The sequence below is a fragment of the Toxorhynchites rutilus genome, chromosome 3 (assembly GCF_029784135.1).
Source record: "Toxorhynchites rutilus septentrionalis strain SRP chromosome 3, ASM2978413v1, whole genome shotgun sequence".
Classification (NCBI taxonomy): domain Eukaryota; kingdom Metazoa; phylum Arthropoda; class Insecta; order Diptera; family Culicidae; genus Toxorhynchites; species Toxorhynchites rutilus.
In genome coordinates this window covers 136,445,970-136,455,789 of record NC_073746.1, presented here as the reverse complement: position 1 = coordinate 136,455,789, position 9,820 = coordinate 136,445,970, and positions in this window count along the sequence as shown.

The window sequence follows — 9,820 nt, the reverse complement described above, 5'->3', positions numbered from 1 at the left end:
ATCGGTCGCAAATTTGTTCGCGTCTATTATAGAGTGGAGATTATACCGTTATCAGTTCGTGGCTGGTGAAGTTATTTCGCCCTAACGGGGTTCTCTTTATTGCGCGAGTGAGGAGAGCAGCAATCACAACCAGCGTGAGGAAGAAGTCCTCCACGGCGGACGCGGTCGTCATCGATTCCATCATCGTGTTGTGGTGCGATATACCGATGCATCTGTGCCGAGCGATTGCCACGCGGTTCGATTGGGACACCGTTTCATCTCATTCGCACTGGGTTGCAATTTAGAAGGTCATGTTGAAATGGAGATTGAAACTACTGTCAAACTTTTCCTCTTCGCCCCCTCAATCTCCCGCTCCCGCTTCCGCTCAACTCCCGAACTTGCCTCCCAGCCCTACTGATCCCGCTCCCGCTCAACAATCGACCTCGTCCTCCCCCTCAGTTGTTTCCTCTCCTCGTGTCAAGGTCTATCCAGACGATGCACCTGGAGCTGGTCCATGGGTTGTTTTTTTTCCGGCCCAAACCAAAAGGAAAGTCTATCAATGTCATTCAGGTTTCGAAAGATCTGGCAAGATATTATTCCTCCGTGGTCGAAAACTCTAAGGTTAGACCGAACAAACTGCTTGTTGTCGTGAGTGATCGGAAACACGCAAATGCAATTGTGATCGACGAGAGATTCTCCCTAGAGTATTATGTCTACGTGCCCTCCCATGACGTAGAAATCTCGGGGTGGTAACTGAAACGGGTCTGACGTGCGAAATGATAAAAGAAGGAGTTGGTAAATTCAAAAGACTCCCTTTGGTTGGCGTTCAAATTTTGGACAGCCGCCAACTAGGTAAAGTATCCCAAGAAGAGGGAAAAAATGATGGGTAGTATCACACGAAAAGTTCGAAAATTCATCCGAAAAGCTGTATTTTTCTCTTAAAGTTCATTAACAACTAGAAGTGGGTTATATCTTTGATATAACCGCAAGGGTGACGTAGGACTAACATTGACTTGGCAAAAAATAAGTAACAAGCATATAAATCTTAGAATTGCAATACCCAGCGCAAATAGTACCCACTCCCCAAGTCACGAGGATTAGAATCATCGTTGATCCGGGGCAAGATTATTAACACTTGAGAAGAAATCAATTCCTCCTCGGAATTGCATAGTAAAAATAAGACCCCCTTCCCAACAATTCCAACTTCCCAATAACGACGATCGATTGCAGCATTCGTGAATAAATAATTTCATAACGCTGCTATCATAAATGTGATTTCTTCGATATGTAATATAATATCCACCACACCATATCATATCGTGTTCTTCACTATCAAATCCATAGTCAATGGCACCCATCGGTATTGAATTATCATCGATACCACGATGTTCGCTAAATGTTTCTTTCAGTTCGGCCTGCAAAAACTTTTCTGACCTCTAATCCATCAAATTTGGTTTCCCTGAAAAGGGCCGTTGATTATATGCTAAGGTAATAACACGCTCTCCTCGGATACGACGGGCCAGCTGGATGTCCTTGGGCATGATGTGACGCGTTTTGCGGCCGACTAAATATACCTCGCTTGCCTCCTGCAGTGCCATAACGACGAAACTTTGGACGCAAGTCGGTTTTGAAGTCCTTGGCAATTGTTTCGAACCCAACGCTGGAAAGGTAGCTTGCGGATCAGCAATTCGATCGACTTCTGATAGCGACGAATTTCACGCAAAGCGACTGTTCCCGGTCGGTAGCGATGTGGTTTCTTCACACCTCCTGCCGCTGGTGCGCTTTTCCGAGCTGTTTTCGTGGTGCCTTATCACCGGTAGATTTACGAGCTGTCGGCTTGGTCCTAATGAAACGAGTCCTCACGGTACGAGAGTAGAGGAAGAAGTGAACGAAAGCAAAGGAAGCGTAATGTTTTACACCCATCCGTTCGGTTCAACTGCAGAAGAGGAATGGAATTGGAAAAGAAGACCATAATGTATAGGCGTCTGAGTACGATTGTCCTCATCTCACATCGCCGCATCAACTGAATGGATTTCCAGAGCGTATACGAGTTTATATACGGTTTCAATAACATGTTTTCTAAGCAATTTTAAAGCTATTGAAACAAGTTTTCGGGTCAAAAATTAACAATCATATAACTCGTGGACATTTGGTCTTTCGAATGAAATGATTATCATATCACTCCGTTCAGCCGGAAAAGAGGTATTAACGTTCAGAACCTTGCAGTCCAACGTCACTCTCTCGTTTTCGAAACTTTGCCCTTACACCCTGGTACATAAATGAAAGACGTAGTCCTACGTCAAAATAAATTCACGCCTTCAGGCTCGTTTCGAGTAACTTTTGCTGGTTCCGCTCTCCCTGACTACGTCATGGTGGGCAAATTGAGACTGCCTGTGCGGCTCTTCGTACCAAAGCCCATGACTTGCCAAAAATGCAAGTCAGTTGGTCACACTTCAGATTATTGTGCCAACAAGGAGCGCTGTGCCACTTGTCGAGAGCAACATGAGGGGAAATCCTGCAGTGCGACTGAGCATAAATGTCCATATTGCGGGGGATCCCCAAACGAGCTCTTAGTTTGTGAAACTTACAAGAGTCGCTGGGAGAAACAGAAGCGCTCTTTGAAGGAACGCTCGAAACGCACTTTTGCGGATATTTTAAAGGGCCCTTCTCCACTGGCCCAACAACAACAACCAATCAACACACAAAATGTTTTCGCCACGTTGCCCGTTGACGAAATGGAAGCGGACACAGCTAACGGGGGCACACCGTTCATTTTCCAAGGGAATCCCCGGCGCAAAAATGTGACCACTCCCAAAGTTCAAGGACTAGCCCCTCCGGTTATATCCCCTGTTAGCATGCCTAAAAAATCGAGTGTAGCGGACAAGCAAAACCAGGTTTCGCCTGGTTTCCGTGGGAATAATTCACCTTCGAATGGCCCAGCACTCGAGGGGACATCAAAAACCCCAACTGTCCCTGTTTTTCCGTCCAGTTCAACTTCCCAATCTAGATTTATAAAGTTGACTGACCTTGTGGATCAAATCTTCATGTGTTTTAACGTTTCCGACTCCATCAGAACCATTGTCATCTCAATGCCAATTTTGCAGCAATGGCCCCTCCTTGCAATGAGTATCTCTCTTGATGTCTAATTTGAATAGAGAGGTCGGAGATATCACTGTTTTACAGTGGAATTGTTGTAGTCTTATCCCTAAATTGGATAATTCAAATTTTTAATTCATAAGTTCAATTTGGATGTTTTTGCTCTGTCCGAAACTTGGCTTTCTTCGCAAGATGATCTCTCTTTCCACGATTTTAATATTATACGCTTGGACCGTGATGACAGATACGGAGGGGTGCTATTGGGGATCAATAAGTACCACTCATTTTTTCGAATTGACCTTACACCTATTGGAGGGATCGAAGCTGTTGCTTGTCATGCAAACATCAGAGGGAAAGACCTCTGTATTGTCAGCTTGTATTGGCCTCCGAGAGCTGCGGTTAGCCGCAAGCAACTTGTTGACATATGCTCACTTCTTCCTGAGCCACGATTGATCTTGGGAGATTTCAACTCTCACGGAACTGCCTGGGGGGAACAGTACGACGACAATAGTTCATTGTTGATATATGACCTTTGTGACAGCTTCAATATGGCCGTTTGAACACTGGGGATACAACACGTGAACCTAAACCTCCTGCTAACCCAAGTGCTCTTGACCTCTCGCTTTGCCCGAATTCACTATCGTTAGACTGCAAGTGGAATGTAATCCAGACCCCCAACGGTAGTGACTTGCCAATCAAAATTTCCACCAATCGAATCTTCTTCTCTTCGATTTCTTCTGAATCTATAAATATGGCATATGACCTCACAAGACACATTGACTGGAAAAAATATGCGGAAGCAATTGCTCTAGCCATCAATTCCAGAGATGGTTTGCCTCCATTGGAGGAGTATAACTTCATTTCTCGTTTGATAAATGACAGCGCGGTTCGCGCTCAAACGAAACCCATCCCAGGCTCCACTATTCGTCAAAGGCCTCCCAATCCATGGTGGGATAGCCAATGTTCCAAGCTTTATCAGAGTAAATCGAACGCATTAAAGCTTTTCGGAAACGTGGAACCATTGAGAATTTTCAAACGTATTTGGACCTTGAAAATCAATTTAAAAACTTGATTAAAGGGAAAAAACGTGCTTATTGGCGAAATTTCGTGGGAGGTTTGTCACGAGAAACGTCAATGAAAAAATTATGGAAAGTGGCTCGAAACATGAGAAATCGCTCTTTATCGAATGAAAGCGAAGAATATTCACATCGACGGATTTTTAATTTTGCACGGAAGGTTTGTCCCGATTCCGCTCCTGTGCAAAAATTGTTCGAGATATACCACAAGATAGGTGCGATCTTGATTCCGAGTTTTCGATGGTAGAATTCTCTCTTGCTCTCCTTTCTTGTAACAATTCGGCTCCAGGAACGGACAGAATTAAGTTCAACTTGTTGAAAAACCTCCCTGATGTGGCGAAACATCGCTTGTTGAATTTATTCAATCGGTTTCTGGAGTATAATATTGTTCCAGATGATTGGAGACAAGTGCGAATTATAGCTATTCAAAAACCCGGAAAACCCGCGTCCGACTTCAATTCGTACCGCCCAATAGCAATGCTATCTTGTATACGGAAATTGTTGGAGAAAATGATCTTGTTTCGCCTTGATCGTTGGGTTGAAACGAATGGCTTACTCTCAGATACACAATATGGGTTCCGCAGGGGCAAGGGGACGAATGATTGTCTTGCGTTGCTTTCTTCAGAAATTCAAATGGCTTACGCCGAAAAAAAACAAATGGCTTCAATATTCTTGGACATAAAGGGTGCCTTTGATTCTGTTTCAATAGAGGTTTTGTCAGACAAATTACACTCTCGGGGTCTACCGCCTCTATTGAATAACATGTTATATAACTTGCTTTGTGAGAAACATTTGTATTTTTCTCACGGAGATTCGGCAGTGAGTCGGGTCTCTTACATGGGCCTTCCTCAGGGCTCCTGTTTAAGCCCCCTTTTGTACAACTTCTATGTAAGCGACATTGAAAATTGCCTTACACAAAATTGCAGCTTAAGACAACTTGCAGATGATGGATTGGTGTCTGTCGTAGGATCAAAAGAATCCAACCTGCAAGAACCCTTTCAAGATACTTTGAACAATTTTTCAACCTGAGCGATTGGGATCGAATTCTCCACGGAGAAAACAGAGATGGTGTTTTTTTCTAGGAAGCATAGACCATCAAAACCAAAGCTTCAACTTTTGGGTAAACCGATCACTCGTGCTATGTCATTCAAACATCTTGGGTTATGATTCGACTCCAAATGTACATGGGGGGCCCATATTAGGTATCTGAGTAAAAAACGCCAACAAAGAATAAACTTTCTCCGTACAATTACCGGCACCTGGTGGGGAGCCCATCCCGAAGATCTTATAATGTTGTATCGAACAACTATTCTCTCAGTGATGGAGTATGGCAGTTTCTGTTTTCAATCAGCTGCCAAAACACACCTCATTAAACTCGAGCGAATTCAGTATCTTTGTCTCCGTATTGCGTTGGGATGTATGCCCTCAACGCATACCATGAGTCTCGAGGTACTCCCACTAAAAGATCGCTTCAATTTATTATCTCTTCGGTTCCTCATCCGGTGTAAGGTTATGAACCCATTGGTGATCGGAAATTTTGAGCAGCTTATCGAGCTAAATTTTCATTCTGGATTCATGAGCTCATATCATGAATTCATCTCCCTGCAGGTTGATCCTTCTTCGTATATTCCCAACCGTGTTTGTTTTGCTGACTACATCAATTCCTCTGTACATTTAGACCAGTTCATGAAGGAGAAAATCCATGAAATTCCAGATTATCATCGATCGGGGATCGTTCCTACGATCTTCAATGCAAAGTATGGGCCTGTCAATTGTGATAATATGTACTTTACTGATGGGTCCTCTATGAATGAGTCCACAGGATTTGGAATGTTCAACGATTTTTTTAGCACCTCTCACAGTCTTCAAAATCCTTGCTCAGTGTATATTGCTGAATTGGCAGCAATACATTGGGCGCTGAACAGCGTCGCCTCACGACCTGTTGAACACTATTACATTGTAACGGATAGTCTTAGCTCTGTCGAAGCTATCCGTTCAGTGAGACCGGAAAAGCACTCGCCGTACTTCCTTGAGAGAATACGAGAAATTTTGAGTGTTTTAACCAGACGCTGTTATGTCATTACCTTTGTCTGGGTCCCTTCACATTGCTCAATTCCGGGTAATGAGAGGGCTGACTCATTGGCAAAGGTAGGTGCAATTGAAGGCGATGTTTATCAGCATCAAATCGCCTTCAATGAATTTTATTCTTTAGTCCGTAAAAATACCATCGCTAACTGGCAACGTAAGTGGAACTCATGTCCAATCACTGTTCGTTAGACGCGCTACTCTTTCGTTTTAATCTTGCCGATGGCAATATCTGTGCTTGTGGCCAAGGTTACCACATTGTTTCGAACACGTTGTTTGGTCGTGCGAGGTGTATCTTGTTGCCAGATCGAATTTAGAGAACTCTCTTCGGGCCACAGGAAGGCAGCCCAATGTGCCGGTGAGAGATGTGTTGGCTCGGTTAGATCTTGATTACATGTCCCAAATATATGTCTTCCTAAAAGTTATCGATCTTCGTGTGTGATTGTCCTTATATTCTCCTTTTCCTCTTCCTTCACGAGAAATCAAATCCCTTCTTACTAACAATAGAATAAGGTGAAATGTAAATACATATTAAATATAAGATAGGCTTAAGAATTGAGTATGATGAATGTGAGTGCGAATGTGAGTGTGAACATTGTCAACATATCCTTATATCCCATCCTTTTCCTGAAAAAAATGTCACCCTTCTAAACTCGAGCAAACCGCGAGTAATCGGTTCTCTACTTCATTAACATTAACATTAATGAAAAATGTTTATATATACTTGTAACTATACAAATAGGAGTTTGGCTCCTTTAAACTTATGTAACCGAGCCTGTAAAAATAAACGATTTAATAAAAAAAAGGCAAAATCAGATTGATTAATATTATAAATTATTATTTGAAAAAAACCTTTAGGTTAGCCGCTGTCAAAGCACAAAAGGAACGTAATTACCAAGATACATATTCAGATTTTTGTAAGAGCTTTGCTGCTGTTTTCATAGCCAGTACCTTTAGAGTAATTGCAGAGGCTGTTGAGGATGAATTGCTGGGGGCTATATTAGGCGGCTCGCACACCGCAGCAATAAGCAACTAGCAAACTGCAATACGCAATATACAACAGGCAACATATTTTGTTGTTCTTCACATACCAGAGCAACAAAAACCCCTGACATTATGCAAACAATCGGCTTAATGTACGAAACTTGTCAAAATATGGGCGATAAGTTGCTCTTCAACCGACACGTCGTGTTGCTAGCGACATGTGTTGCTTTGTAAAGGCGACAGCGATATCGTATTGCATCGGTGCGAGATCAACAAAAATTAAATGAAAAAATCCATTAGCGATAATATTACTTATTGCATGTTAACAGTTGCTAGTTGCTTAATGCTCCGGTGTGCGAGCCGCCTTAAGCATTTTCTCAACATGATCTGCTGCAGTGCAGTTTTTGGCGAGCTTACAAAGTGACGAACCTATGACACTTTTTCTTTTCTTCAAACTGACGAACCTTATCAAACCAGTAATGAATAAATTGATCAAACCTGCATTTTTGAAAGGTAATCTGAAGTCCCCCATAAACGTCGATCTTTCTGATGATTCGTTTCTGCCAGCAGCTAGCATTGAATTGGGATTCGCTGCAATAAAAAGTGTTGTGGAGAGAAATCAAGTCTCTGAGAAAAAATATCTTGATTTTTCGACAGAACTGTAAGAGTACTTCATTGCATTTCTTCGAAAAATGAAGAATTTCACCTGTGTCGTATCCGGTGAAACGATGGGGCTGATCACGAACGTCACTTCACGGTGAAAACGGAATTAAACGCATACGAATTGCTTCCAATTCATTTCGTTTTCACCGTGAAGTGACGTTCGTGATCAGGCTCGATATTTTTCTTGTATCGATCCAGCAGTTATTGCAAACTATACTGATGTTGCAAAAAGCGCATAAATTTCGCTCTTGAACATTTCGTGGAGAAAGATAGAATCAATGGCATCGTGGCGGACAAAATTAAACAGGAATTCGTTGAGTATTGTGTAAAGTGACCAGATGGTCAGAGGTCTAGCGCGGGACATTAAAAACAAAACGTTATATGTATACGTTATGTGAAAATAAACCATAGTTTAGCGAGTCTCGTTTATTCGTGAAACTCCTAACATGTGCCCTTGCAATTAAACCTGATTTGTGTTATTTCTTTCTAAGTATCGTCACACAATTGTGATTTTTCGGTGGTTTAGATTTTGTTTACGCTTGAAAATCACTCGCTCAGACAGAGCATTTAAGCCTGGCAAGCAAGATTCAAATTCTACAATTTTCTCGGAAATTCCAATCCATTTTTTATCGATTTTAGTGTTATCGTATGTTTAATACATAATGGATTATTTTCAGATGGCGATTGTTACTTTAAATGAAATACCGAATTTAATCTCGACTATGAAATAGCTTCCCTTTATTTCGCTTCTCTCGTATATCTTGCGTTTTTTTCCGATCCTGTCTTTCTTCCCCTCTTTTCCTCTATGCAAGGGATCCGTCACTGCCGTTACACTGTATATAATAAACATAACAGCGATGAAAAAAAAATACAAAAAATAATTCAATTGAACAAATTTTCCTTAATTACTTTCATTAAGCTTACAACAAAAATGATTCAAAGCTGTTGATTCGCAGCAGCAGCACTGTCAAGCAACTTGATGATGTCCGCCAGATATAGCCGATCTGGTATTCACAACATCCTCTCCCTGTCGCTCCTTGAGCCGTGAGATCGAAACAACCGGCCAAACGGTGCTGGAGAATCGGGGCAAAATGGACCTTTTTCCGCGGAAGATCGGATAACTGAATAACGGATCGGCTGGAGATAAACATTGTCGTGAAGACCTCCAACCAGAGATGCATGAAACCAGATTATCTGACGAATTTATGAAATTACAACGAGATTAAGTTTGATAAACAACATTGATTTATTGAGGATAATTGTATGTAGAGGTATCCCCAGAGTTATTAACCCTCCTGTACTCGCATGCAAAATCATAACACGTATACTCGCGCACGGTGTCACAGACCGAAAATTGAACTTCTCTGTAATGTTGCCATTGTGTATTTTTCAGGCTTTATTGGCGTTCATTTGAAGAAGAGGGTATTATTAAGTGAAAAAACTCCAAAAAGTATGTTTTCTTCGGCTTATTATGTTTTAATAGTCAGCCTCCTCAAAACAGAGTAATTTTTGATACTCCAACACAAATAACGAAATTCGAATTTTTCTCTGTCATTAATTAAACGTAAGCAACTGAATATAAAGTTTGCATATTTAAAATATTCTTTGTCTTTGTATTCTTGGTAAACTAAGAATTAATGCCTTTTTTTAGATGGGGTGTTGATCACAGCGACAATGAAACAAAATTCGATGAACTTCTATCTCTAGGTGGTTTATTTCAATGAACAGAAGTTATAAAATTCCTGTGTATAAATTAAGATAGTTAAGCTAGGCTAATTAATTATAATTTCAAATTTACTTTTAGTGTTTTTCGCTGGATTAACCTTGTATAGAAATGTGCGTTTTGTGATTTTGTGAGCGGTTTCGGTACAGGAGAACTTGTTTGTCTACATATATCTGTTTAGTTGTAGGAATATATCATAAATTACGTTTAGGAT